We start from the raw sequence: 23,570 nt of genomic DNA on the forward strand, positions 1-23,570 counted from the left end.
GTTCAACAGAATATGAAACTAACAGTTTTTACCTTATGTCAAAGACATTTATATATCATGACGCAGGGATATCTACCAATAGCATGCTAACCAATTGTTGTAATACTGCTTTGTACCTCAGGGGGCGATAGTGAGTCACTGTAGCGTCCAGTCTGTCCTTGGTCCAACATGAGGATGAAGAATCTTATTTTAACCTTTAAGTCAGTGAATGGAACACTAAACGCAGCAATGGCTGAAGCTCTTGGCCGTCGTCGCCGCCACCACCACCACCACCACCACCACCCGCTCCTGGCAAGAAACCCCCGATCAGCAGTGATGAAAAGAAGAAACAGAAATAGAAGCAAAACAAGACTTAACATTGGCGTTGCTTTCCCTCTCTGGAGACAGCTCTTGGCGAGTTAACTTGATGCTGAACTGGTAAGTAAACAGCTGTTAATGCTAATGTTTGACATGTGGCGATAGCAAATACTGACATATACCACCTTTAAATAACTGCGTTTGAAAGTCAGGTTGGACTGGCTTCAGTTAAACAGTGGCAGATGCATAGATGTGTGTGCTACTGATGTATTGATTAAAAATATGACAGGAAGAGCTGTGTTATAAATTCATAGGTTTCTTTTAAACATAAACAAAGAAAACTGGTCTGCTGGGGACATGAGGATATCTACAGTTTTTATGGTTTCAGCTGTGCAACATGCTGATTTCCAAAAAGTCAGACAGAAAGAAAAAGGTGGACGTTTGGCCAAAGAACTGACTGAAATCCTGTCTCACAGAGGAGGTATCAGGGGAAAGCAGATTCAAGATGTACTGACAGAGTGGAGGAGCGTTCAAGACAGCTGCTCGAGTTTCTCTCTCTGTCACTCTCGCTTACACACACACCCCTGCAAACACACACTCCACTCCCTCTCTCCTTTTTAGCCAGTGACAGCAGGCACCCAGCGATGACATGAGGAGTGTCTCTGGCAGCCAGTAAGGCAGCACTAAACAGACAGAAATATCTGCTCTGACAGACGGACAGACCGTCACCCACTACAACATACATGCAGCTGTCACTGAGCTTACCGCTCCTTCTTCCCAACCCTCTGGTTTGGTTCTGCCTCATGCAGTTCCCTCTCCGCTGCAAACAGCATTTCCCTCATTTTTGTTTTTCTTTCTTACAGCTATTACACACTATTGTTGCAGAGCTACACCTACATTGAGGACATTGTGTTTGGCTCTGTTTGGCTGGTGGCCAGAAATGAGAGGGTAGAGGGAGGAGGGGAGGAAGGAGGTTCAGCTTACACGAGGCCAACTGTTGAGCACACAGCCATCCTCCACTTGATCAGCGTTGGTCTGCACACGTCTAGCTCTTTACTCCTTTCATTTGCTCTGTCTTTTGTTCTTACTTTCTCCTGCTTTCACACAAGAATCTGTTCTCCCTCTCCCTGTCTGTTTAGCTCTCTCTTTCTCAGCCACAGCCGTTCTCAATTAGGAGGGTCAGGCAGCGCAGTGGAGAATAACTCAGGCTCTGGTATCTGGAGCTGGAAGGACCCAAAGATCAGCAGCAACAAGAAACCATTGCTGGAACGTGCTGCGCCAAAAACCAGGCTGTGGCTGCCTGTGTGTTTGCATGTGTGTGTGTGTGTGTGTGTACGTGTGCATGTTGCATAAATCTGCTCTGTGTCAACAGGTTGTCAGTGACCTCTGACCTCCATATTTAAACAGACTATGAATATGACAGAACTGCTAATGTTGTGATTGGCGCAGGGCTGTCCCTGCTCCCTGCCTGAGCGTCGATCTCTGCGCAGTTCAATTTAAGATTGTGGCGTAAAAACAATGTGTAATTACTCACACACTCATGCACAGGCAGGCACACCCGTGCATCAAAACTAGAGTGCTACTTTAATTGCTTTGTTTCAGTGGTCCCCTCTGAATGGGAGAGAGGCTGGGGGCTGCAGTTTACAAGACACATCTGCAGGTGTTGCATTTCAAACTGAGAAACTCAAGCTGTGAGACAGAACGCATACAATAACACAGGCACACAGACAGAGGAATACACAGACAGATTGTCTCTCTCTCTCGCTCTCTCCTCCTCTCTCACATACACACACTGCAGGTGCAGCGCTGTTCGGTGCTTTCCTCGGCGGCATTGAGCCTGAAAACGCTGGCACATCTGAGCGAGGTGAAATTGAAAATCTCTTAACATCTGTGTCGCTTTCTATAAAAATACTGACTTTAATGTGCGACAACACAAAATATATGACAAGACAAAGCTGAGGCGCAGTATACTGAGCACAGGCCTGTCAAATGGAGAGAAAGAATGCGCTTATCAATGGGGGCCCTGCAATGTGGCTGATGCTTCCCAGTAGGCATTACACGCTAGAAGCCTGTCAGAGCCATAACCACCCCAACTAGGGTCACGTAGGTTTTGGATTACCTCTCTGCGGCCGGTACAGTTTGTGAAAAACTTGCGGGACCCAGTATCTCAACTCCTGAGAAAACAGAACAAGTTTCACCCTTTTAATTTGAAACCTCTTGGTGCAGTGTCTCTATGAGAATCAAATCTGTTTGTTATAGCTGGGAGTCAAGTAGTTTGGAGGATGTTGGGTAGCATGTCTCCCAATTCACTAAAAGAAAGAGTAATCAGCTAAGCTTCAGATGGCATCCGACAGACGACAGCGTCTATTGTAACGTTCCCACACACTGGCGTGCGTGCAGCCTCTCTGATAATCTACGCAAATAGGCCACAGATGGACAAGTATGTATCTCATTGAGAAACATATGTGTCACACTTTTAAAAGTAATAATTCTTACATCTCCCTGCATTCTTTATTTATTTTTTTGTTCTCATCCTGTTTCTGCCATCCATTGTTCCTTCATTAAGAGTTACGTGTGACTGTGATGCTGGCGTCTTGCCACACCATTTGTGAAATTATTCAAATGAGGACACCATGTTTCTTTTGTTTACTGCCTTGAATGGCGACACGGAAACAAGGTCGGAGTATTCATGAACGCCATTTCTCACTCTCACTCTCATGCTAGGACTACCGCCCCCTTCTCTCTCTCTCCCCCTCTCTCTGTGAATCCTGCCGCAGCATTGGAGGAACGTCGCGGGCATTATGAGAAGCCATTAATGAGTGTGTGGCGTGGCGTGTTGTGATGCGCGGCATATTGCAGCCATTCATCAGAGCTGGGAGACACTTGACAGGCGGACAGCCAACAGGTTGTGTAATCATATAACACAGCCATGTCAGGCCTGCCACGGCTCCGTGTCCCATTCAGGCCTCTAATGTTGTTTTCCTCTGGGTAATTGACGACGCCAGACAGAGAGACCCAGTGATGGATAACATCACAGACCGACCGGCACACAAAGATGTCGGTCTGCTGGAGTGATGTCATTTCAGATTACATCAACACTTGAAGACATTTAAAGGAAAATTCTGGTTCATTAAATCTTGGATCTTAGCTTTGTCATTTTAGGCAGCATTTCTTTTACTTGTGATAACTCTGTGCTCAACTTAGGAATGAGAACTGGGAACATGACGATATCACTAAAACTGAGTCAGACGGGGCAAGATACTAGTGGTGTAACAGCGAGATGATCTAAAGCAGATTAAATGAGACACCAAAACTGAAAAGTGACTGAACCCAAAAAGTTAAACCCAGGAAAGTTAAACCAGAGATGCCCATAAATAGACTTTACTTCAGCAGGTCGCCCGGGTATATTAACAGCCACCAAGGTATATTTGGCAACTGATTTTTGCCTTTTTTATTTCCTTATCTGTTCAAGAGAATGACACCATCAGTGATCAAATAACTATTTGAGAATCTCCCCTTGCTCTACCCCCTCCCCAACCTGTCCATACACCTGCCACAGTCTACTTTGTCCATGAAAATGAACCGGAAATATTTTTACATTTCTACATTGGAGGGTCTCTCTCTCTCTCTCTCTCTCAGACTGGCCATTGGGGGTCAGTGGGCAGATGGGCTGTCGAAGCGTTTACTGTCCGTGTCTGTGTATTTACTGTCACTGACCCCAAAATCTAAATCTGTGGCAAACACTGTAAGCCGTGATGACAGTGGGCAGTCTGGGTAATAATGTTACCTTTTCACCTTTGTTTTCTCTTACAAATGAATTTGGCTGGTCTGGGGATTTGTTTACCACCTGTCTGATCATCTGACCGCTCCTGTTTCCTGCCCCGTCTTCCAGATCTGAGAAGCACAATGTTATTATTCTCCATTCTTACCCCCACTATTGTAGCAGAGATGGAAAATAAGACCTAAGTTGTATGAAACTGGAATTTCCCAAACGAAAAGCAGAAAGCCAGGCAAACGCCATCCTTGATCTATGTTGTTATTATGGTCTATTACTTACAAGGTTTCATGATTCAATTGTGTCAATGGGGAAAAAAATCATCTAAATCTATTAAAGAGACATTAATCTAAGTTACTGCGTTAATTATGCCACAACTTAACAAAGTAAATGTGTTACTCTGGTAATTATAGTGTAACCTGGAATGCCATCTGACGCTGAGGAATGTGTTGCAAATATTCCAACTCCTCTGCAAAACACAACTCTCAGCTGCATCAGGGAAGTAGAGGTGGCCCCGAGGCAGTGTTAGACGTTGTTAAGGATAGCAAGTATCCTCACACAACCTGTTCTGCTCTGTCCCTAAGCTGGAAAAGAGAAGACAATGTTCTCTCTCATCCTCCCACTCTCACCACTTTATACCTCTGCTTGTTTGCAGCACACAACCCAAAAAAAAGGCCAGCTTGTGTGTGAGGGAAAAATGGGCTGTAAGACGATAACCACAATAACTATCACCAGCAAGGATAAAAATACACATGCCTGTCTTCTGAATATCATCACAGTTACCTATGCTGCAGCACCCTGAAGTGAAACTCCTTGGAGAACGAGACTCTTGAAGAGACTCGTGTTCTCTCCTCATTTTTTTCTTTACCTGTGTCTCTCACCTTTCCTCTGTCAGTAACATACAGGTTAATATACTGGTACAGCGGTACACAGATGATGGATGAAAGCATGGGAAGAAAGGAGGAAGAGAAGAGCGGAGAGGGTGCAAGACACAAAATAGAGGGAAAGAAACACAAAAATGAGAGAGGAGGCTGGGAATGGGATGCTTAATTCACTTGGTGTGAGCTAATCCCAAGGATCCTTTGCTTTATCTAGGAGGCACACACAACACATCAAAAGAGCCAAACCCAATACAGTCAGACTACGTCCACTAATTTGAAAATTCTCTTTACATGACTAAACAACACATGTTCACTCTAATGTTTTGAGATTGTTTTCATAAAGATCAGACACAGTCCTGTTGTTCTGCTGAGTCTCAGCTGGAAAACAGTAGCTCCTGTGCTGCTCCGCTGTTTAATGAACAAAGGAAACAAATACAGATTCATGACATCACCCGTATTGAGTAATCGCTAAATGTGAGCGACAACAGAGTGGGTTAGAGGCAACATAAAGTCCTTCTCATAACCTTAGTGCTCCGCAGCACCTTATCGTATCCGGGCAGGGTTTACGTCATCGATTTCTGAAAGCTCTGTTTTCCTCCCCAGTTCATGTCGGCTACAGCGGCTACGTGCGTTAAGCTCCGTAGCAAGGCCCCAAGCCTCTGTTGCAGAACCATAAATTTCACCTTTAGTGTGGATGCAACACTGAAGGAATCCACCCAACCATTACACACTCAGACAAACACACACACGCTCTTCCTCTCTCCTCAATCTCAACTCCATCACCTAACAACGGCCACAGTGTTCAGTGTCAACAGTGACCGCACTATGTGGCGCTGACATTAAAAATGCATCCAATTAAAGCTGCAGGGGAAAATACTCCTCTGTAAACGGCAACAGTCTGTAGCATGTTTGCAGCAATGATAGGCTTTCTAAACAAATTAAGCCAGCAGAGCTCTACATTACTCATCCTGGCTGGCTGTCTGGCCAAATTCTGCCTCAATTGCACAGTTGTTTGATCAACTGTCGGCGCGCTGTGTATGTGTTAATGTGAGAGGAGGAAAGAAAAAAAAAAAGGAACAGACATGAGTGCATGGATACCAGGCGAGATGAATGCAGTGCGACAGCAACGGAGAGAGGCGCAGTAAAACTTGTCTTCCTATACTTTCATGTGTCTGCAGTCGTGTGCTGTCAAATTCTGCAGCTCTGTTCTGTCTGCTGGCAGCTTCTCTCTTTCTTTCACTGTGCATTACTTGTCACCGTGTCCATGGTTGGCGCATGTGTGGTTGTGTGTGTGTGTGTGTGTGTGTGTGTGTTTGTGTGGTTAAACCTGTCGCTTTCTGTGCTCTGACGTCCGTGTGCTAATCGCTTTGGCTGATCCCTGCTAGTCGCACATGTGTGTACAGTATCTGTGTCCGTCTGTCTGCCTATACGTGCGCATGTGTGTGTTTGTGTGTGAGGCAGATGTTCCCCTGGCGGTGTCATTGCTCAGTGTTCACACACACACACACACACACACACACACATACATATATTGCACACTGCACTAAGGAAGATTAACCAGCACTTTATTATTTATTTGCCCCCTTCCAACACTCCCTCTTAATCCCTGGTAGCAAATACAGTAAGAATAAGAAAAGAGAATCCGTGAAGAGAGGAGAGTGGAACATTGGAGGTAGGTGGCAGAGTTTTGCACCTTTCTGGACCTACTTTGAAAATGACAAACTTTTTGGATTCAGGGACAATTTTATTTTTTTTTAAATAAAATCACAAAGCTCTTCAAAATATCACCTTTCATTCAGATAATGCAGGGCTTTTATCCAATTTATTAGCAAATTACTATAAAACGCCACCTACAACTCTACAACGACACAACAAAAAAGCTATAAAAAGAGGCTATAGCTCATTAGGCATGAGATTAGGGTTAGAAATAAAACAAATCACTTAAGTCGAGCAATGCTTTCAATTTGCAAACTGCACTTGGATTTTGAGTGCAGGAATCTTTTTGCACCCTGCATCTGTCCACTGTAAAAAAAAAAAAAAAAAATGAATAAAATAAAATCTGAGTGTTTTGGGAAAAAATGGTTCTTAAATCATATCATCATGGTTTTGTTTTATTCTCCAAGTATTGACACTGGCCACAGGGTTCCCAACAGGGACTGGCTGGGTTTTTTTTTTTTAAACAGAGCCAAACAGGATCCTGCACAGCTCCTCATAAACAGCAGCTGCAGACTGCTCAGATCCCAGTTCCTCCCCGGCCGCCAGCCCAGGAGGGTCCAATCAAAACCAGCCACATTACTCCCTCATTTCGCCTTTGCATGCCAAGTCTTCTCCGTGTCGGAAAAAAAAAAGAAAAAAAAAAAAAAAGAAGAAGCCAGGATTGAACCAAAGAGTGTGCACAATCACAGAGCAGTGGATTAAAAGAGGAATCTGTTTACCTGTGTGAACTTTGACCTTGGTGGTACTGCCGCTGTGGTGGCCGCCCCCTCCCCCAACCCACCCTTCATGTATTCCTCACGCACGGTCCCTCGCTGACCCCCTCCTTCAGCGGTGATCTGAGGGGAAGGAAGACAGAAGAAAAGGCTGTTAAATTTCTTTTAATGGAAAGCCAGGAGAGCACCTGGTTCAGACAGAGGACAAATGTATCACAGAGAAACACACCCTGGTGTTGAAGAATGTATGCAGGAAGCCATTGGGAGTTCGCTATACTGCCCCATTTATTCTACCTCCTAACCCTGCCTGAGAGCCAATGAACCAATGAACAACCGCGCCACCCATCACACTGCCGTGCCTGTATACTGCAGCAGTCCTGTGTACCCCCCCCCTCCACCACGCGACCCCACCCCCCACTGCACAGGAACAATGTCCTTCCTAAAGGTTATCAGCAGCCTGACGCTTGGTCAGCCCTCATCCTGAGTCTATTACACACCAAGCAGTGAGATTCACTGCCTTAATACACCTCTCTTAGTCTCTCTTCACTGCTTCACTGCGCCCTTTACAGGCTGATACAAATCCAACGTAGGCCCAGAACGCACACACGCAGCTTTTGTCTCTAGTCATCCACCATGCACTTCAGTTCGATTGATAAAAGTTTTGTGTTGTTGGTTTTTTTGTTCACACGACTGCTCTCATCATCGTCGTTTCCTCTCAGCTCTTTCAAGATAAAAAGCTGTGATGAACTCGGTGTGCGTTACCTGCCCACAAACAAACCACAGGCAGACAAAATTGGTGCCTAACTGTTGAACACATTGGAGAACAGACTAGCTACAGAGTGGAGCACTTCCCCTCAGGGGTTAATGGAGACCAAAACCAGAACTAAAAAGAGAGAGAATACCGGACTTACATTTGCCAGGTTAGCAAATCAATGCTAATGTTTCTGGATGTCGGCAGGATGCAATCAAGGGTTTGCAAATACATTCACCACAGCAACTTCCTACATTGATAATACTGTATGTGTTTGTGCGTTTCCAGCTTGGTGCCCCGGCCTCAAGTCTTTTCTGTGACTGCTAACGTTAGCATTGTTAAACTGTCCTCTCAGGCTCACTGTCTTCTAACTATGTGAAAACACAGACGCATTTCTTTGCATTATTCTTGAGATGAAGATACATCCAACAGTAACTGAGAATAACTATTTCATTTATTTTCAGTCTTTATCTTCAGGCCTCCTGGCAAACACACACCACTCTCCTATCTCTTCCATTGTTTCGTCCCTTACAATCTCTAACACTGAAGCAGACGAGCTTCCTCTGCTTCAGGCTGCCCTTGTGGCCGTTTTCCAAGAGGCACGGTATATCTTGGCTCATCTGATAAGAGTCGAAGAATTTTCGATCGTTGTGACGCAGCCAACGAGGAAACTTCCTTCTGCAAAAGTATGGGAAAGTGGAAGAAATCTGATTTTAGTCACGTCGGAAGGAACAGGTGAATTGTTCTAGTGCATCATATCTCCTGTTGATATTTAGACACTAAACCATGAATGGTTTAAACAGAAGGGGTGCACCCCTCCCTCCTCCCCTTACATCTTAGCACCTGCTCATTCATTCATTTAATCCATGAGAAGAGGGGAGCACACTGGAGAACATATTGTTGGGGGGGGGGGGGGATTTGGACAGAGGCCAAAAAGAAGAGGACAGGGTGGAGGAGAAACCCATAAATACGCAGGGGGGCGAGCAGGTGTCGCAGACAAATGTGATTTACAGGGTCTACATACCATACAGTGCTGGCAGGTAAGCCTATTAGGCTGATATTACCCAGCTATAACACGCACTGATGGCCCCTCTTAAAAAAATGTGTGTGTGTAAAGGTGATGGGTTTAAGAGAGAGATTGGAATATCACATTGTTAAGTTTGCCACACATTAAGTTCAATAATTACATCTTTATTGAGCCAATCTTCAACTGGTTTTACTCGTTCCATGGCATATTTTTCCATGGTGACGTCATCTAGCAACCATCCAAGAGAGGGATGTTTAGTTCTCTTAAGGTTGGTCAAAAAAAATAAAACAACATGGTTTTATTATAGCAGGGGTTAGATTGGAATCCAGTTTATAAGCAATACTGGGCATTTTTCTTTCTCATACTCTGAAATGACATCAGGCTTCGAGGCTGAGCAGTGCAGGAGAGAGCTAAATACTGAGACGGCGGTGCATTTCTGCATATTGGAAACTGCCGGGGAGCAATCACTGAAGAATGCAAACGTTTATGAGAGACTAAACGCACTAGAACGTCGAGCGGAGATCTGCAATCGAGTTTCACTTGTAATACGGCATGAGAGACATGAGACTACAAGGAAATTGCTACCACTTGAGCAGCACACTACAGATGGTGTTGAGAGCCACGCAGCACAAAGCAATGTGTTCCTTAATAATGTGGTGAATATTGCAGTGAAAAGCTGAGTGCTTCGTACTAGCTTCTGCAGACTCCAGCTTTTTTTTTTCTCTCTCTCTCTCTCTCTTCCTGTCAGAAGTGTGAACTCTTTCATCCCGGATATAAGAGGCTGCGGTAAAATCCTCAAAGAAACTAATCGTGTTAAATGACGTTTGTGTCTGTATCCATGACTTCTGGGTGCGTTGTTAGTATGCGGGCTGTCGGGGGGGGGGGGGTTATAGGTGCCTCTCAGAGACTAAAAATTCCTGTCACCTTTGAATCTTAAACTCTGTGTCAACTCTCCACTCGAGTCAGTCGTCTCCTGTTTCATAATCGTGTTTGGTATTACTCTCTTAACGCTTCAGTCCTGGTAATCGTATCTGATGATGTGGCTGTTCATTGACTGAGATAAACCAATTTTCTGCGCAAACTCTTTAAAGTGATTTGAATGCTGGAGATGACAAAGCCCAAGTTTGCTTGTTAAAAGCCCTTAACACCACAAGGTTTACTTTAGCTTCCTGGGGGGAATCCTAGTCTCAAGCGGCTGCTCAACTCGTACAGACAGACTCACTCACACGTGCACACGCTCACATCTATACGCACACACACACACACACACACACACACACACACACACACACACACACACACACACACACACACACACACACACCTTATCATCCAAGGCTGGGGAAGCAGGAGGGCTATAAAAGCCAACCTCATCTCCTTAAAACAGGCAGGGCTGTCCCTGGGCATCTTAACACAACTCATCAACTGTTAAACCAGAGAGCGAAGCAGAGCAGTAAAAATCAATGCCCCCCACCCCCCACCCCCACAGCCCCCCACCCAACCACCCACCCACCCCAACACGGCAAACAGCAGTCAATGATGTTGGGTGGAAGAGGAAAGAGCGAGAATCTGCAGCAGCGTCTAGAGAGGTAGGGAGAAGGAGGGAGGGAGGGGAAGGAAGGAGAAAGTCCATGTTAAACTAAAAGGGGAGGCTAATATATGTAATTGATTACCTCTATGCAAATAGAAGAACTCTTAAAACCAGAGAATGCAATTTAAAGCAGCAGAGTCTCTGAAATCGATTGGCACTGTGAGCGAGAGAAGCCATTTCCCTCCAGCCAAGATAAAACACTTTACTATGAGCTGTCAGATACTTATCAGGAGGAAATTAGCAGAGGAATACCATTTTCCCAAAACAAACAGGTCAAGTGTTTCTCCTCCTTGAGTGGTCTCTCCCTCTCCTTCATTCTCTCCCGCTCTGATATCATCATCTGTTATTTCCTCCCGTTTAAATGCCAGCAGTGAGGAGGCCGGGCCTGCGTTTCATTCAAACAGATCATTTGTAATAAAAAACCCATGCAGGCAGGCCCCCGTGCGCCGACAGGAGCGGGCTGTTGTTTGAAACGGAGAAGATGAGGTCTCCGGTTCGCCTCGGCTCCCGGGAGCAACCCCAGAGCCTGCCAGCACCCGCACGTACACACTGACGCAAGTCCGTCCTGAATCTCTGAGCCAGATCTCACCAAAACAATATTTGCGATTTTGGCCTGCAGTCTGTGTTCCCGGCTGAAAAGAGAAGGTAGGGAAAAGGGGAGGGGGGGGGGGGCAGAAAGAAAGAAAACACATAGAACAGAGCACAAAGAGATGTTGAAGCAGGCAGCAGCCCACACAAGGCAGCCTTGTCGGAGTGAGGAGAGGGCAGCTCGGCGTCAACATCAACACCGGTTCTGCAGTCATCGCTCAGCAGGTAATTATGATAACAACATGTTCCCTGGGCAGCCTCTCTCTCTGATTTGGTTTCCGAGCACTTACCCTTCCTAAAATCTCCGCCTGATAACATCTGATATGATTACAAAATCAAGATCCTTTTCAAGGAGCGCCCACTTATGAGCCTCTAGTTTGGTGTACAGTAACTCTCCCTCTTGCGACTCCTCGGTAATGGTTCTCAGCGCATTGTGTGCGCTTAGCTCAGATGTTGCTCCGTTCGGATTTTCATAACATGTAGCAAAACGTCATGACAGAAATGAGCCTCACCTATAAACAGCAGCTGCAACTGAACCCTCCACTGTCTGCTATTACCCTTTGATTGTAAACACAGTCTTTCCAAGTGTGGAAATACATCATTTCATTGTGTCTGTTATCATCCAGTTTGAAAAGTGGGAGTTTGGCCCCGAATAGAGTCAGCAGAGTTGACCCTGTGATTACCTCTGCGGTGCGGCATTTTCCTTGGCTGTCATCACAGCCGACCCCTTAAACAGCCAGCGCTGCTCTGCAACAGGGCTAGGCTGTTGACATACTGAAGACATTTAAGATAATCCCGGAGATGTCTCTGTGTTTTCCAAGATTACATCTTCAAAGGGGAAACGCGGCCGGCAGCCTCTACTTGAAAGGGAGAGAGATGTGGAGGGCTCTTGTTCTGAAGGAGGGGGTGGAATAGCTCAAGAATGCAATCATGGTTTTGGAGTGGAAGAAGGCCTGTCCTGGCTAGCTAAGCTGGCGGAAGGGTGGTAGAGAGGAATCAGACCTGAGAGAGAAAACACACCTGTTGGATGGGACAAAACAGAGGGAGGTAAAGAGAGGACTCTCACCTGTGTGACCTGACAAAGGTTGTAAATCACACGGTTCATCTCTGGCACAGCCCTGCCTCTTTTAATGTCTGGTATGCTGTCATGTTGAGGTGAAATGGTCAGGTTTAAAAGGTCAAATACACACAAACTATGACAAACTGTCATATGGCGCCACCATTTCTGAATTACCTCAAACATATATCAAACATACATTTCTTATTACTTACATTTAAATTTCTGGAAAATAACCCTGATGATGTCACTGGGGTTATCTCTGTTTGGGCTTGAAGACTACAAACTGATAACAGAAAGCCTGTATTATAACCCGGGGCTTGGCATTTGAAAGCTGTGGGAATTAAACAGCCAGGGGAAGTCTCACCAGAGAGGGTATTAAGTTAAGTCAGTTTTGGAGTTTGTCCTTTACAGTGGACTGAAAGTTAGGATATGTCAACAAGTCAGACCAATACTAAACCTGTTAAGTATTTTTCTAGTGTTTGTTATTTCACTGCAGATGCCAAACTTTTAGAAAACAGTCTTGACGTGTATGCTTCTGTGTGCTAGTGAGGAGACAGAGCTTCGGAGACATAGTTTCAGGTCTTAAAGTCATTTTTTGGATCAAAATGTGACAAAGTCTTATGTTTGCCAAGTAAAGTGAAGTTAGAGTCTATTAATCCCTGGGGGGAGATTTGTCCTCTGCATGTGACCCATCCTGACTATTTAGTACTTAGGAACTTCCTGCTCCCTGGGCGCTGTGCTGTGCTGTGCTGTAGTGCTCCAGTGATCATGACTGAACTCCTGCATAGCCTCCAGGCAGCTCACTCCCACAGTGTGCCATACATACTGCATCATCACAAAGCATTTTTTTTTTAAGATACTTTGCATGACATCTATGAGGAGCCATGAGCCTCTGCCTGGCTACTTTACATCTCCGAGCAAAAGATAAGCATCAGAGATACTCGATGAAGTGTGTCACACTCCAATCGCTGAGGAAGTATTCAATAAAAGCAAGAAATTATGACTCATATTAGCAACAAATGTCAGCAGTGACGTCCTCTGTAGCTGTGAGCATCTCTTAATGACTCATCGAAGTGTTTGCGAACGTGGCTCTGACGGACATAGACAGTACCATTTCCAGCCACTGACTGGCACTGTGATAACATTGGTGCTAATTATAGGACACGAGTATTTTGACACAGTGCGCGGGGGAGAACTGCGAGGAGCACAGACGTAATTATAGCAAGTTCTACTACAGCAACTAGCGGGCAACAACTCCTCATGTCTTTGTGCTTCTGCCCCGTCCTCCTTCTCAGCTGGCTTGGTGACATCATCAGTGAGTCAGCGACCAGAGCCCAGAGCTGGGATCAAAAAGCACAGAGTGAGGTCTGTCTATGATCAGCCGCACATACTGTACGCCATGAGAAGGCACAAACACCCAGACACAGAGGCACAAGTCACACAACCACCAGAAGGCTATTTTTGAGCCACAGAGGAAGAGGAGACGGAGGAAAACAAATCTGTCATCGACAGGAGGCTGGGACTGCGTAGACGAATCAGTTGATTCATAATTGAGTCGGGACCTTTTTTTAGAATGAACGGCGATAAGCGGCGACGTAAGTGCGGACAGGCAAAGCGCAAAGCAGCGACGGCAGCATTCGGTATTAGTATGGTTCCTCTGAGGGAGCTCTGCGGTGGGGCCCCTCCTCCGTCCCTCCAGCCTCACTGGCCACGGTTGAAAAATTAATGCAGCAAACTGACAACACTTTGGGCCTCCCTCTCTCTCTCTCTCTCTCTCTCCCCCTCTCTCTCTCCCCCCTCCCCATGTACCAAACAGGATCAATTACCAAAGCAGGGCTCCACTCAGCAGTGCTAAAGAAACAAGAGGCACTCTCTATCACAGCTTTGTGAGTGTGCGCGTGCACGTGCAAGTGTGTGTGTGCGTGTGAAAGTGTGTGTGCGTGCGTGCATGTGCAAGCACGCACGTGTGTGTGTGTGTGTGTGTGTGTGTGTGTGTGTGTGTGTGTGTGTGTGTGTGTGTGTGTGTGCGTGTGTGGGAGGTTCAAGAAGAAGGCTTATGACGAGCAGAAAGAGGAGGAGGAGGTGGTGGTAATAGTCTGTTTGCTTCTCTCTAATGACAGCAGCAGAGTGGATTAGTGAGCCTCATAACCCATCAGCATCACTCCTCCCAGTAAGTGACAGAGCATGTAAATAATCAGTTGTGGCCACTATTAGGAGCAAAGAAAAGGAGGAGGGGGGAATTATAAACCAAAGAGTCTTGAGTGTGTGTTATGTGAGCGTTTCATCCGTGCGCCTTCATTTGTATGCAGGTGGAGATTTCGAGGAGTTCCATTTCTACAACATCAGCCAAGTTATTCAAATGCAGCACATCTGACTGGAGAGGATAACATAAAGAAAGGCATCAGCAGAAATGGCAGCAGGCAGTAATCCCCCGGCCAGGCCACTTGTGTTTGCCACGCAGGCAGGCAGCGCTGTCAGTGGCAGCACCTATACAGGCCTTATCAGTGGCAGCCATAGGGCTCTTCTAATAACCCTGCTGATGCTCCGTGGTGCAAGGAAAGACAGGGGAATGGACAGACAGACAGACAGAGAGGCAGATGGGTTTCACTTCCCACTTCAAGAAAGAGCCTGAGCGCCAGGTATCAGCCTGTCGCTGCGCGTGCACAGACACTGAGTGCAACTGCTCATTTCCCTCAGTGTATTGCATGTAATGTTCTGACAGCATCACACGTGCTGACACTTTCATCTAAATGCACTCCAGTGTTGACCGCCCCACCTATTAACCCTTCATACACACACATGCACACACACACATTTTGCATTTATGACAGCGTCTCATGTCTAAACTCAGGCACTGCAGCCCCAGGAGGAGCATATCTGACTCCGGCATCATTATCACCATTCAAAAGGTCAAGCATAGTGCTTCCACCCTCTTCTTTGTGATTTATGCCTTTGTGCTATTACTTCTGTTCACATTAATCTCCATCTGTAAATCTAATCACGCCGCCTCGCCATCGCAGCTCCTGGCGCTCTCAGGACAGAAGCGGCAGCCGACGGAAAACAGCTTATGTAAATACAGCACTGTTGACACAAGATGGGCAGCACACGGCGCCTCGCTGCTATGATGAGGCGCACTGATCAGGGTACAGATAGGAACAGCTATCACTTTATTGTTGTTTCTCTTCATTTACTGTCACTGTTCACTGCTATCTTTACATCCGTGCATCTCGACATACTCTCCATATCTCCAGGAGCATTTTTTTCTCTGGCTCTCCTTAAGAGACTGAAGTTGTTGCTACTGAAAGGAACCCAAAAAAAAAAAAAAAAATGCAGACACAGCGCAGTGAGGGCTGCATTTGTAGTCAATGAATAACTTGAAAATTGACACCAGTAAATGAGGGTGACGCGAAAACAGAGCAGCATCTTCAAATAGAAGCGCTTCCAGGCGTTCTCGGCGTGTATGTGAGCCGGTAATCATTACCTTCAGAGAGGCTCACTTGAAGCGTCATGAAAACATCTAGTCTTGCGTGCCTCGCAGGAGCCTTGGAGCACTTTGAGCAGAGTTGCCGGACGCTCTGCTCTGTGGCTGCCACATGCAAGTATAAAGACTTAATCAGGTCTCCTGTGTGGAAATGCAGCCGTGCTTTCTGAGAGAATTCCCTCTGCACGGACTGATGGGAACCTTGGCGATGACGCAGACGAGCCTGCAGGCCTGTCAGCTTGTCTCCACGCAGCTCAAATCAGCACTCGGCTCTCAGAGAATTTCTCCTGCCGCACTGACACGCACTCACACGCCGGCTGACACGAATCTCCAGCATCACTTCAAACATCCACTCAGTCCCTCAACATCATACTCGACATGTGGCGTGTGTGTGAGATTCTCACCACAAGCCCGGGCTGAATCATTCCAGCTATTAAATTAGATATTGTGTGGCACACAATCATTTCAAGATCAAGTCCAGATATGTAGGAGAGCATAAATCCAGCTGGACCAGAGGCTGCAGGGAAAAACTGTTAAAGGTTATAATAAGTTTATTCGGCACGAAACGTTTAATCGTCAATTTGTTTCAATTTTCTTCGCTGTAAATGTTGATCTAACCTAATATCCAAGCCAAGACATTTCAGCTCTAGACATATTTTCCTGCAGTTAATAAAACATAAACCTGTGATAACATTACAGTGTCTTAGAAGACTAGAGAGGCTTTCTTTTGATGAGAGCAGATAAACAGCAACAAACCAGTGCTATTAGTTGCAATCTGTTGCAGCCATCACCTTCAAAATGCACAACATACAGGAAGAGAGTTTCACGAAACCAATACAAAGCCCTAATTCCTTTGACAGATATTATCAACTTCAAGATATCAAGATGGTGACTGATATTTTATGTGCCACCAAAATGCAAGGAGAGAGCTTTTAATAATTGATGGTGCTGGAGCAGGGAGATTTTTAACCGCTCTCCTCCTGTTATCAATCATTAATGGAGTTTCCATCAAAAACACTTCAACCCCTCAAGTATCAAATCTCTCTTGAAGGTGGAGGGCCCACATTCAAACATCCCACTTAATCAAAGGGCACACAATGTGCGCTCCCTTTCTCTCATTTTCGCTTGCGCAAATTAGGATAATAACAGCACAAATTGCAAAATTGTTCACAGCGTAAGTGTAAAAGTAGGCATTTTAGCTGAGGTCTTCTTGTGAGTGATGAGGGTTAATGGGAAAATTCTAAATGTTGAAATCACAGAGGGGGAAACAGCCTGACAGCCACCGTTTTTTCTTTCTCTCTTGTGCTGTATATATATATATATATGCAGTGCTGTTTAAAGCTGGATGTATCTATACAGCTCGCTCTGCTCTGTAAAGCTGCAAGGCCGGCCTGGTCAAAGTCATACAGGACGCGATGTGCATCAGCGACACTCACAAAGAGCTGTAACACCGCTGCTCACACACACACACACACACATATACACACACACTAGAGTCAGCTAGAGTTTACAGCTTTGGACTGACTTTAAGGGATCAGCTAAAATCTTTCAGTATCAAAGTCCACCACTCAGCTGGGGTTACACTGTGTAAAAATGTACCTTTAATCACTTCAGCATCTTCTCCAACAATCCCACAGCCACAGATGCCACATACACAGCATGCACCTAGCAGCTAAGTGATAGCTGAAATGATAGAGTATTCCTAATTACCCATCAAGATGGTTTTGACAGTGTTCTGTGTGCCAGTAATCAGTGTCATGGCGCAGTGCCAGTAGCGGCTCGGTTTTGTTTGATTTGTAGTCTGCAGCTGAGTAGCAGGTCTTACACCATCAAAGCTGCAGTGCCACTCTCTTTCGCTTTCTCTTTCTCTCTCTCTCTCTCCTCCTGCCACCCCTATCCATCCATCCCCCTTTCTCCCACAACCCCCACCCTCCCTGCCTCCCCACACACACACTCGTACTGTCCTGTTTCACTGGCCCGACCTTGCCTGTCATCAGGTATAAAACACCTTTTCCGGGCTGCTGCATAACTGGCGCACAGAGAGGACACTAAGAGGATTCTGGCGGAGAAACTTCAGGTAAAAAAAAAAAAAAAAAAAAAAAAAAAAAGTGAGCGGGATGCATCAGGATTTATAAGATATTAATAAGAACCTATATAAGCTAAGACGGTATGTGTGGAAGATGTGTAGCCACTAATGAGATACATTATGACAGTGCAAAATGAGCTATATCAAGGTGAATGGTTGTTGCACCACCATGAATCTATGAAAGAGTGATTTATACAGTGTAAGCACACTGTGAGCCTTGGCTATGGTACTGTAAGTGAACAGCATTGATGCACAGAGTCAGCCAGCTAATATTTGCTTAGTGAATCTTATCTGAAATTTGCAACATAGCTTTTTAATGTCTTTAAACTGGGTGTACATTGGCCAGGAGTTAGTCTGGTTATAACAGCTGCTCTAATCCTAAACCCATGCAGGTCTATACTGTGACTACGTGCACTATATTAACTCACATAGTAACAACACACTGTAATGACCATATGTGTTTTCAATCTTACTGTTACCTGCACTTGTGAAAGCATTTACATTCATATCATGGAGGCATCATGGGCTTGGGCTCCTGCCAACAAAGTGTCACAGGTTCAATTACCTTTCAAAAGATAACAGCCGTGTCTCCCATTTATCTAATCTCAGCCTGATTTTCATCTCACGGATTTATACAGGTAAACAAGACGTCAAGATATTCATTCTGAAAGCAGACGGGCGTCGTAAAGGGGACTAATCTGCTTGTCACACATGCTAGCCTTTTACTTAGTGACTCTGCTGACTCACACGAGATGAGCTGAATCAAAGCAGCTTCAGACTCAGTGACTCGGGAGCTTTGTAAAGCTGAGGACTTTGACTTTGACTTCATCAAATGGGCCTGGCGCTTTATCTTAAAGGACCATACCTGCGCATTTGTAGATCTCTGAATCGCTGCCCACAACTCTTGATTTTTTTTTCAGTGATTCAAAGGTGTTTTGCTCATTGACGGCTATCTCCTCTCAGAACAAATCAGAGCTTTGTACTAAAAAGGCAGGCGTCATTTTGCAGTGCCAGGGCCGGAATGACAGTTACAGAAAAAAAAAAAAACTGGCACAAGAATGGCAACAAGTTTGAATGAGAGTGATGCAGCTAAACCGGTTGATGCAAGTCACCTTTCAGAAATTATAATTCTTCAATCTGCATATCCCTTCAGGCAGTATACGTTAACAGATATGTCAGACACTGGTTTGTTAGAACAAAGTAACTCCTTCCTCTCCCTAAAAGAAAACATCAAGAAGTGAAAAGGAAATGGCAAATTCAGTCTGATTATCAGACTAGTGGTTTTGAGGGAAGCCCTGACATAAAAGTAACACTTCATTATCAGCTCTTTTCAAAAGAACATCACAGGTTTACACACTGATTTCCAAGCCTCCAGTCTGCCTTTGGTTTCCAGTAAATTCAACATTTAAAATCAACTTGTAGAGAGCTGAAGCTTATTTAAGATCAATAATCCATCACAGTTTGCAGTGTGTGCTATATTTGTGTGGCTCTAATTTAAGTAACCAAGCTGAAACTATTTCCAAAACTAATACAAGAAAACTGACAGTCGAGAGCTTAAAAAAAAAATAAAAAAACACCGCTTTGACAAGCGGCACTGTCAGGAAATCAAATCACAACAGCAAGTGCAAACACTGATGTGAAAAGCAGCATGTGAATTCAGTTGTTTCTTGCTTTGTAAAAGGTTGCTCTCAAGTCTCAGATGTTGAAGCCTCTTCAAAGGCACCAGCAGAAGTTTTTCGTCTCTGCCGTCACCTGCATCACTAGGTTTAGATTACACACCTTAAGGGCAACTAAACACTCTATGTGCTGTGATGGATTAACTGTCTCAATCAAGTTTCACGTCTCTGCAAGCTAAATTTCATAATTTACTGGACTGAACAAAGACAAATGGCCGCCTAAGAGGAAGGAAATTAGTCTGAAAATGTTTAAAAATGTATGGGCGTGTAAAGTACAATCTAAGAGATTTGTAGTTATGCAAAAAACGCTGGTACGGTGCTTTAATTGTGGCAGTCCCTCTTCAGCATTTCACATTTTCCCGTGAACATCTGAGCGGAGCATTTACCAGCCTTGTCACTTGGCATGAACTCACCTGTTTTGAGGAAAAAGCTACCAGTGCAATACCAATACATGTCAAAACACTGAGCGGGATCAATAAGCAGACGTTAATCTCTTAAGGAGGTATGTGAAGTATCAAACTTGGCAGACACTGTGTGTGTCAACCCACAGTTTCACTCTTCTTTTCTAACACTCACTTTAACACGACCGAACAGCCGCAATTAACAACCTTTTATTCATTCTGTCATTGGTTTTGTCATTAACGGTAAAGCCCCAGGCACAAAAATCCAGTTTAACTGTCAAAATCCTCCTTTCAGATCAACTGCACATCATTGCAGCTGATGAACAGCCTGATAAAACCCACATTTCGCTCTGCTCTCTGCACCTGTGAGTCTAAGAAAGAGCTTTATCTGGAAGACATGGGACACTGCCAGCCCAATTTGACTTACACAGTCCAAACGACAGACGCTCCACAAAGAGACAACAAGTAGCTTAATACCCCGGTGTGTGAGCGGCTGTGTGCAGTGTGAATTTTAATGAGAGAGACAGAGAAACATAGAGACACAAGAGGACCAAAACACAGATAGAGCTCTCAGATTGTCTCCCACGGTGTCTGGACTGGCGGCTGCTACTCTTTGTGACCCCGATGCTTCGAGCCACAGATCAGATCAGGGACACTGTGCGACAGATGTCTGCCCCGGCGCTCTGTTCCAGGCATGAGTGCTGCTGGCACACACACCAAAGAAGAGAGGAGGGGTGGGGTGAGGCAAAGGGGAGAGAGGAGAGGATGGATGGAATGAAAAAGCAGAGGAGGAAAAAAAAAAAACAGTCAGAAGGGGAAGAGGAAAAACGGAAATAGGAGAGGTGGATGAGGAGAGTTTGCCCTCGGGAATCAGACGTCACACCACGCGGGCTTCATCGGCAGGACAAGATCTGCTCTGTCATGTTTCTGTCAGACACGAACCAGTTTGGTCAGAAAGTGACACCGCAAGTTAAGACATACCTCGAGCTGTGACTCTCACCCTGACTGACCTGGAGGAGGAACAGGGGACCTCATCTGCTCCAAACCCCCATTAGTGTTTTTTTCTTTAAAGGCAGGAGGCTGTTACATACTGAATAATAAACACACACACACACACACACACACACACACACACACACACATCTTGTGTCTGAATCTGCAGCAGACGAGCTGATAAAACCAAGGAGGAGAGTGCTCAGCAGCCACTGATGCCTCTACACAAAACTCAACGTATGACCTCTGCACATCAGCTCCGCCGCTCTACTTTGAGGAGCAACATGCAAAAAAGAAGATGAGAGGAGAGAAGAAAGGAGCTAATTATAGCCTCGCAGCAGGATGCCCAGAAACAAACTTGATTATCATCATCGTCAAGAAGGCACAAAGGAAACCTGCTGCCTCCCCCCTTCCACCACAATCCAATAGAGAGGCTTTTAGCCTTCGTAATGATTTAGAAAGTGACAAGTCAAACAGATTTACTGTGACAGCCTGAAAGGGACCAGCACGAAGACTATTATTGCTCACGTGACCAGACCTCCTAACCCTTCTCCTATTCCCCTTCTCCCACCCCTCCACCCTCCCCACCCCCTTCTGCCTGTTCCAGGGGACGGGGAAGAATAAAGCTGGCTCAATAGAGGCAGGCAACAAGCCTTTTCAATTCCCCCCTCGCTCAACACGAGCCCCCTTCAAATAAGAGGGAAAAGCTCTGCTTTGTGGAAGTTAGTTACTTAAAGCGACAGTCCCCCCCAGATAAGGATCTGGTCACGGAAAACTTGTGGCACAGAGTAAACAGAGATACCTTTGTACAATTTTAACACCATTACCCAAGGTTTATCAGATTTAATGAGCCATGGAAGTGAGGTGAAATTTTCAGCTTGCAGGAGCAGCTGACAACATTTCTACAGCAGCCTTAGCCCTTCCACTGGCCATGAAACTCAATAAAACACTTATTAAACTGCAAAGGAGGATCATTAAAAAATGGAAAACATTAGGCAACCACTGCACAACACTTTTCATTATTATTAGTTCTTGAATAAACAGAGTGCTCTTTTTGCTTGTCTTTTCCATCCATATTCATCGGAAGGTATCTTTTGTGCCCTGAGTGACGGGATCTGAATTTCATTCCCATCGCCCTGAAATATGGAGCAAATTTATGTTTGAGTAGCATCAGTCCCTCCAGGCCTGAGACGCTTTGCCTGGTGCAGTCATTATTTTATTTTTTAATTTTTTTTCTCCCCACCTCTCCTTTTTCTGGAAGGTGAAAAACACCTTGGCTGTTCTGAGCTTTGAAAACAGAGCCACCCCTAAAACCATCAGAGCTGGCAGCAGAGGGATGTGTGCGGAGAATTCTCAAGAAGCAGAGACCCTCGGGCTACGCAGATTCAGTTTCCCCCTTTCTGGCTTCCAAAAACAAAGGAATTCCAGAGAAAATCAGGGCAGGACCTCACCCCAAGCCACCGCCGCCGCCGCCGCTGCTGCTGCTGCTGCTGCTGCCCCCACCTCCCTCTGTCTTGCTCTCTCCTACACACACACACATTTCATGGCTACATGCACACACACAAACACACAGCACAGCAAAGGTGATTTCATGCAACCATCAATGAGACACACCTCCTATGTTGTTATACAATCATGTTGATTTGATACCAGGGGAGACATGACAAGGTTACAGAGACATGACAAGGAGAAGAGGACGTGGGGGACGTGTGTGTGTGTGTGTGTGTGTAACATAACTTGTTTGGCCCGAATTCATATTTCAGAGCCATGTCTGACCATCAGCAAGCGGCACAGTTCCACATCAGCCTGCACTATTCAGACTGCGGCCACACATGTTAGCAGGACATTGAGCAACAGCCTCAAGATGTGGCGGGCTGAAGCTATGGAATGAAAACTGCCCCTTTATCCCCACCCACCCACCCACTCCCACTCCTCCAAATATACGAGCCAGACATGAAACGTGTGATGTCCTCACGTGTGTCTTTAACAATGTCAACACATGCCATTCAGCTTCCACTCAGCTCCCACCGGGCGGCCAAGTAAAGGTTACAGGATGGCTGTGAAAGCAATATGGCTGAGGTGTGTATTAACTAGTGTAAGTAATCTGGGGTAATAATGAGTAGCTGTTGGGATGGGAGCAGACACAGAGGAGCTCCCATTAGTTATTTCCACTGTATATTTTACTTGCAAATTGACTGAAGAAACATGAATTTAAAAAATACATTTAGGAAGTGATTAAATCCACAGCCTCTTCCTTTTCCTGTGTTCCTCGATCATCTCTGATAATTTGGTAATTTCTGCAAAAAGCATACTGTCAGGGATGCCAGATACACAAAACAACTTCCATCAAAACATGTTTAATTATTTGTTGACAATAAATACTAACAAATATGTGTAATAATCAGTTTTTACTTGTCAAACACAATCTTAAGGATGTAAAAATCAAAACTATTTGCTGTATTTTCTCGAGCACCACACATATTTTGTGAATCGTAACCCAGCAGCCTTTAAAATCATACAACACATGGGCCCTT

General features: G+C 45.2%; 1 protein-coding gene across 4 annotated transcripts in view; it reads right to left on the minus strand.

Annotated features, from left to right (window-relative positions):
- The window catches only part of zmiz1a (zinc finger, MIZ-type containing 1a), a 97,389-nt gene that overhangs the window by 67,407 nt on the left and 6,412 nt on the right, over positions 1-23,570 (minus strand). For all 4 annotated transcript variants that reach the window (XM_071480475.1, XM_071480473.1, XM_071480472.1 and 1 more), the window contains exon 2: positions 7,389-7,505. The gene's annotated coding sequence lies outside the window, so the exon portion shown is untranslated. The remainder of the gene's footprint in view (positions 1-7,388; positions 7,506-23,570) is intronic.

Source organism: Trachinotus anak, unplaced genomic scaffold (genome assembly GCF_046630095.1).
Source record: "Trachinotus anak isolate AG129_WGS33_773 ecotype Australia unplaced genomic scaffold, CSIRO_AGI_Tana_v1 ptg000007l, whole genome shotgun sequence".
Taxonomy (NCBI): Eukaryota; Metazoa; Chordata; class Actinopteri; order Carangiformes; family Carangidae; genus Trachinotus; species Trachinotus anak.